A 7,582-nucleotide genomic window follows, 5' to 3' on the forward strand; every position below is an offset into this window, starting at 1 on the left:
GAATGTTTCTATCTTTGGAGTCATATGGGGTATCTATAAATTACAAGTGTTTAATACAATAAATATGATGTGGTTAACCATTGTCACCATCCAGCAACCGGTAGATGAAATGTAATGCAGACATACCTAGTGTTCATATACAGCAGCACATGAACCAAGACAGCATCAACCTTTCGGACCTCACGGACCACTAAATTCTTAAATTTAAATCCTGTGGACCATTAATATGAATTTTTTTTAAAAGGATAAACACATTTGTAAAATAATGATCTTCCTAATGGTGCCTGATGAGGACTGTAGAGGCTTTGTTTCATTGATCAGCCCACGGTAAGTGAAGTATTACTATTGTTACTATTACCATTAGTTGCATTATCTTTGGTATTACTACAAATATTTGTTTGCTTTTTCTCAGTCATTATGGGTTTATTTCATTCGAATCTAAGACTAAAGAAATGATTGTTATCAAAGTAAAACTTTTTGATGCCAATGTAATGTAATAGTTAAAAAAAAAAAAAATCACCGTTAAGGTCATATTACCTAAAAGAGTATCTGAAAATTAAACCGGATGAGAACCGGTATTGGTGGAGTGGGGTGACTGCTGTAATACTTAAATACTTAATTAAAAACAACTTAATACTACACTGACGTCACGCTGCGCCTGCCTTGTTTTTCCGTCTCTAGGAAAAGTTCATGAATTTAGTGCAATATTAAGGCAAAAATTGTCATTCAGAATATAAGAATTAGAATATTATTTTTGTTTTAAAATTAACAAAACATAAAAATTGCAAATGTGGTCCATGGACCACTGGTTAGCGTCCGCTGAACTAAAACTGAGAATCTAAAATACCAATAACACAACTAGATATTTTATCAGATCTGGTGACCTTGTATAGATGTTCATTGTATGCATTTTATAAAAGAAAAACCTTATGAATGAATGGAGGGGGTCCCTTTCAAAGAATTTGTTTAGTGTTTAATGTTCAATGCTTGGAATGATCTTGAAAGTTAAATACAGATTTTGATAATAAATTCATTGCATCAGACTAGTGAATGTTTAGGCCTGTGTTATACATTCTTGTTTGTGTAAATAGATAAATATTCAGCAATTAATAGATTAACAAGATCAAAACAGATTCAATTCTTGGCAGGCGGAGAGAAGGGTTTTTCTCTACCACAGTCCTGGCATGATATTCAATTTTACAACTGAATGCCGTATATCCTAACCTGGTGATTATAAAGCATATAGAGCAACCTATGACTGTCTGATACGTGTTACAAGTGGAAATTTTTTAAAGCAATAGCACCTGGTAGAGTATAATTAATGCCACCCATGGTTTGAATATGTAAATATAAATAGGGGGAGCAAGGAAGCCTATATTGTGATAATTTGTCACAGGCAATTATAAAAATATACAAGAAAGTGGAAAAGGTTTTGACCCATTCGTATCATGAGTATAGTCAGACCAATCAGCTAGACATTATACAGTCAGGGATCTAAACTAATAGGGGGGTTCAATACATGAAAGTATAACGTCTCTTTTCCTGACACCTTTCACCCTTGTCGGCTTTCTCGGGATGTATAGAGAAGGTTAGGAGATAAGTATTAGTTGTCTGACCCCAGATATATATCAGACGGTAAATGAGTGGTGCTAATGGTTGAAAAAACCCTTCAGAGTGAAAATTCACATTCATGCTATGCAGTGTTCCGCAGAATGGAGGTGCTGGTGTTCAGAAGATGGTAAAGATGGTGACTGCTCCGTCACTTCAGGGGAGGAAGATGGCCTTGGAAGCCCCTTAGCATTTACTTGGTCACCTGAATAATGCTTGAGGTGCTATGCTAACATTTATAATGGGAGTTCATGACACATCTTCACTGAGTTTACCTCAGCTTGTTGCAGCAAATAGATTGCAATCTGGTTGCTATACTTTATTATTATTATTAAACAGGATTTATATAGTGCCAACATATTACGCAGCGCTGTACAATAAATAGGGATTGCAAATGACAGACTAATACAGACAGTGATACAGGAGGAGAGGACCCTGCCCCGAAGAGCTTACAATCTAGGAGGTGGGGGAATTTCACACACAATAGGATGGGCGATATGTAGTGGTGGGAAGTAATGAGGGTTTAGCAGACAGAAGAAGATGGGTAGGCAAGTTTGAAAAAATGAGTTTTGAGGGCTCTTTTAAATGAGCAGAAAGTAGGCACAAGCCGAATAGGGCGAGGAAGACCATTCCAGAGAGTTGGAGCAGCTCTAGAGAAGTCTTGTAACCGTGCGTGTGATGAGGTTATGAGTGAGGAAGTCATTAGTAGATCATTGGAGGAGCGGAGGGAGCGGCAGGGGGAGTATTTTTTAACCAGAAATGTAAGTGGGACAGTAACTGTGTACTTGCAAAAACATTAAAGAAAAAATCATAAACGGAGAGGGAGGACATCTCATACTGAAACTGGGAATGGAAGGTATAGAATATTACATATGGGCACAACATATTGTCCGGTGATTGCACAAACACGGAAATTGGCACATGCTGAAATAATCCGACCTCAGAGAGGACCCTGCTTACAATTTGGTCATGCAAATGCAATCTGGCATTTATAAAGGTTATTTACAGAAGTGTTTCCTATAAAGCAAATGGGTGTTGGGGGTCAAAGTTCCCTGGCAAAGGTAAGTGAGGGATCAACTTTCCACCCAAGCCAGCTGAGGGTTTCATTTTGGAAGTACTTACAATAGATCAGCCCCATCTGACCTTAACTGGCAGGATGAGATAAAGGCTCTCTTAATGTCACGGTATTAAAGTAGACCAAATTTAATTGTATTTGCTTCCTTTTCATATAATAAATATATCGCATTTTCTTTAATCTGATAAAAGTTCACTCCCTTGCTATATACAGCACAGAGGAGATGTACAGTAGTCCTAACACATTAAAGAAAAGCAAAAAGGGCTTTTTTGGTGTGCAAATACAATTTACTTGAAACACAACTTAAAGTTTGATTAATCAAAACAGTGATTGATCAAAATAGTACAAGGATATATGTAAAATATGGTTAGGCCAGAATTAGGAAATTAGGACGAGTGTACTACTATGTAATCTATGTATCCAAGGATTTTTTTGGCAGTAGCTATGCAAGGTATGGTCGCTGTTGTTAATTAGTACCTGACGGGTTTCTCCTAAAAAGGCTTCCTCTGGGGTAATAATAACATGCTATACCAGCCAGGATGTCCAGATACCCTGTTTCCCAGAAACTATGACCTACCCCAAAAGAAAACCCTAGTATGATTTTTCCATATTTTTGAGGGTGCTCTAAATATAACTCTACCCCGAAAATAAGCTATAACAATATAAATTCGTGGACAAGAGGTGCTCATTAAGGAAAGTGTTATTGCTAGGCATGGGAAATTGAGGCACAAGAAATTCAAGATGGAATTCAAGGTTTGGAGAGTTATGATGATCCAGAAGATGATGACATGACTATATTTGAATAAATGTTGATTGTTGTTCATAAAAAAAACAAGACATCCCCCAAAAATAAGCCCTAGTGCATTTTTGGAGCAAAAATTAATTAAATACACTTTTTTCTTCTTTTCGGGGAAACTGTAACACATACCCCTGAAAATAATGAATTAGATACACTTGTGAGATTTCTCAATATAGGCGTAATTCTAGGTAAGGTAGAGTCCAAAGGAAAGCAGCAGCTCCCAATCCAGTGATTTATGGGGCTTTAATTTGTATTTGTAGAATTCAGCCTATATTTAGAAATCTCAGCAAAAACCCCTGCTACAATTTGCTTCAACAGAGAAAAAAAAATAACTTCCTGATCCCATGAGACCTTTGGACGTTTCCTGGATCAACAGTGTATAATATCTTTAATTTAAAGCCTTAATCTCCAGTTATATTCTGTGCATCTAAAAATCATCCAGCTTTTTCTTATAGCAATCTATAGTAGTTGCTGAAACTTCTTCCTGACGGAGCGGATTCCACATTTTCACAGACCTTACAGTGAAGAATCCCTTCCTTATCTGGAGCTTAAACTTCTTTTCCTCCAGACGCAAAGAGTGCCCTCTTGTTCTTTGTAATGATCCTACAGTGAATAATTGGGAGGAGAGTTCTGTATATGGACCATTTATATATTTATACAGGGTGATCATATCCCCCCTTATAAATTTGCTCTCAAGGGGAAATATATTCATTTCAGCTAATCTCTCCTCATAGCTGAGCTCCTCCATTCCTTTATTTTCCTCTAATTTTACTATACAGATGCATCCAGAACATCCAAAGAGATTCCTATTTTCAATCATTAGGAATAAACAGTTTGTGGGTCAGTGACCTATACTCTGATCGTCAATGACTCGGGCTACCATGAGGATCATCTGGGCCGCACTTAAGGTTCCATGGAAAGTTTTTTAAATATGGATCATTAACGTGTATCTATAGCAGTGTCTCTCAACCAGGATTCCTCCAAAGGTTTCATGACTAATTTGCAGTAAGTTCTCTATTAATTTCTATTTTACCAATATCTTTGACAACTACTCTTATATATACTATATTATCTCATAATAATTAGTCTCAACCAATGAGTACCCATTCCCATATACATTCATCCTATTTGAAAATTCACCACAACTTGTCTAAACCTGTTTTGTATATCTTTAAATTATGGTTACCTACACACTATAGTTACTCATCAACTTTACTGTAACTGGTATGTTTGAGTTTATGTTGTAATCAAATTTTACACTACTTCATGCAGTGACACAATTTTACTTTACCTTAACTGCTATGTTAACGTTTATGCTGCAACCAAATTTTATACTTAGGCTATGTACACACATGCAATTACTCACGTTGGAAAGGCTCTTTCACAATTTTTTCCAACGACAAATGACTGCACGATGCATGAACAATTATTGTACATACAGCACTATTCTGCTCTATGGAGAGGGGAGGGGGGAGAATGATAGGGTGGCACCCCGCTGTGCTCTCTCCCCTTCACTTTATTGCGGTTGTTCATAGTCCGAGGATCCCCCAGGACAGTATTTGGAACGATGGACGAATAGTGCTGTATACACTTCAGATTGTTGTCCGATATCAGCCCTGAGGCCATTATTGGACGAGAATCATTTGACGTGTGTATGTAGCCTTAGTCTTAAATCTAATATGTATTTTCAATCTTTTTGTTATGTTATAAATTAGCCTAAGTCTCTATCTCCCCTGAGGAAGCCATATGGCGAAATGTGCCGGGAATGAAGATGACCTCACTTATTCTGGTAAACCTAGCCGATATGCGTATTAGTTGAATCCAACTCCGTCTAGTACTACCGTTGGTTATTAAGTTGTAATTATATATATTTTTTTATATATATCTCCAACTAAAAGTAAAAACTGCAGAACCATATGCCCTAAAAAGCCTTGTTTTTTGCTGTCTTTTCCACTTCTTCCTAATTCATCCATATGTTGCTGGGAGTTCCTTGAGCAATTTGTGCCTCTCAGGTTAGTTTAGGTGACACCAATTATGTTTTTGGCTATCTGTAAGGGTGACATTCTTCCCAATGGCCAGCAATGTAGGAAACATTCTGTCCATTGACCACCACACTAATGTACAGTGAGCTGTGGTTATAGTAATTTTGGGGGGGTCCCTGAAGACCTGAAGTTATTTCCATGCCCCCCCCCCCCCCATGTTAAAAAGATTGAGAAATGCTTCTCTAGTTGGTGATATCTTTAGAAACTAAAGTAGATATCTGTGTCACCATCTCAGGAAATTAGAAGTGGCCTCTATGAGTAATCATTGCTAAGTGATTTCCTTCTCATCATTATCATATCACAGAGAGCTGGTGATTATTTCAAGAGAACTCTCACATTTTCCCTTATTGGCTGCTTCTATTCCCAGCCCTGGCTCATTAGAAGTGACTGACCCTTGGATTCCCCTGGGAGGTGGAGGTGATGAGTTGAACATCTCGTTACAGCTTGTCTAATTGTCTTCATATACATTGCTGGATGGACTAATAAGATTTGTAAATGGGTGTTCATGAAGGGAAGAAGTTATTTCTGGAATGATCGTGTGAGCTCTCCTTGTGGAGAAAACATATTTATAGCACAGTGATTGGGGGATAAACCATGGGGCCAAAATCCGAATCATTGATCAGTGCAAGTCAGAAAAATTCACATAATTTATTATTATGTTAATGAAGCAGATAGAAATGATTTGTAAAGTGAACTCGAAGTGATGAAGATCTCTAATAATTGTACAACTGTATTGCTGGGTCCGGTGTGACTTTAATTGACTCCATAACTCCTCAGCGAGTGAGGATAACAATAAAGTGGAACTGGAAGATAGAAGACAACAATCACAAATGTGTTCCTTATCTGTAACATATTTCATTTGTATTTAGGAGAATGTTTAGGGTCTTTTTGTACCTGCATGCTGGTAACCACATTTGCATATGGTCGTGGCGCGGTTCTTACAAAAAGCTGCTTGTCGCTTTTGGGAACTGCGCTTGCTTGGAAATACTTCCCAACAATTCCTATTCATTTGAATGGTTGGATGGCTCAGTGGTTAGCACTCTGGCCTTTGCAGTACTAGGTCCCAGGTTTGAATCTCCGCCAGGACATTATCTGCATGGAGTTTGCAGGTTCTCCCTGTGTTTGTGTGGGTTTCCTCCCACATTCCAAAAACATGCAGTTAGGTTAATTGGCATCCCCTGAAAATTGACTTAGAAGTGGTAAGGGTGAAAAGAGTCGGATCCATAAGCTGCGCATGGTTTGTTATCGTACTGGCGGTAGATACACATCTTATTGTGTATATATTAGATTGTATGAATGTCTAGCGCCAACTTGACTGGCCGCTAACTGCATCTATTGCATGATCCTGTATGTATTCTATGGGAATTCACTGAATACAGTTTAACATTTGCCACAAAATGTTACTACTGTTTTGTGATTTCCTATATATGCTCATTTGGGGTTGGCATTATCCCCAGTAAGGAAATTGAAACTGCCAATATCATAAACCATTCAACTATTACACTCCTTTATTTATACATAAGTAACTGAGTAGTCAAGCTGAAGAAAAAAGGCCAACTTATTTCAGGTGGCCAAAATGATCCCCCTTCATCAGGGCTTGCAACCACCTAATAGAACCTAAGTTGGTTTATTGCAACCAATCTGATTACATTGACCAGTACAGGTTCCAGTAAGAAGATGTTTTAGGATTTAATGCAAGTGGAGAAGTTGGTCATTTTGAAATACCAGTATAAAAGAAACAATGGTGGGAAAAACATGTTGGGTGGTTAACCAATCAATTTTGGTATATAAGGTCTTCATGGTGTGGTTGAGGAACACCTGGTACTTCCAGATATAGTGGAGACAGTGAAATACCTGGTACTTCCAGGTACGGTGGAGCCAGAGAAATACAAGGTACTGCCAGGTATGGTGGAGCCAGAAGATTACCCCATACACCCAGGTATGGTGAAGCCAGAGGAATACTCCATACATCCAGGTATGGTGGAGCCAGAGAAATACCTGGTACTTTCAGGAATGGTGAAGCCAGAGAAAAACCTGGTACTTCCAGGTATGGTGGAG

The sequence above is a fragment of the Pyxicephalus adspersus genome, chromosome 11, assembly GCF_032062135.1.
Source record: "Pyxicephalus adspersus chromosome 11, UCB_Pads_2.0, whole genome shotgun sequence".
Lineage (NCBI taxonomy): Eukaryota > Metazoa > Chordata > Amphibia > Anura > Pyxicephalidae > Pyxicephalus > Pyxicephalus adspersus.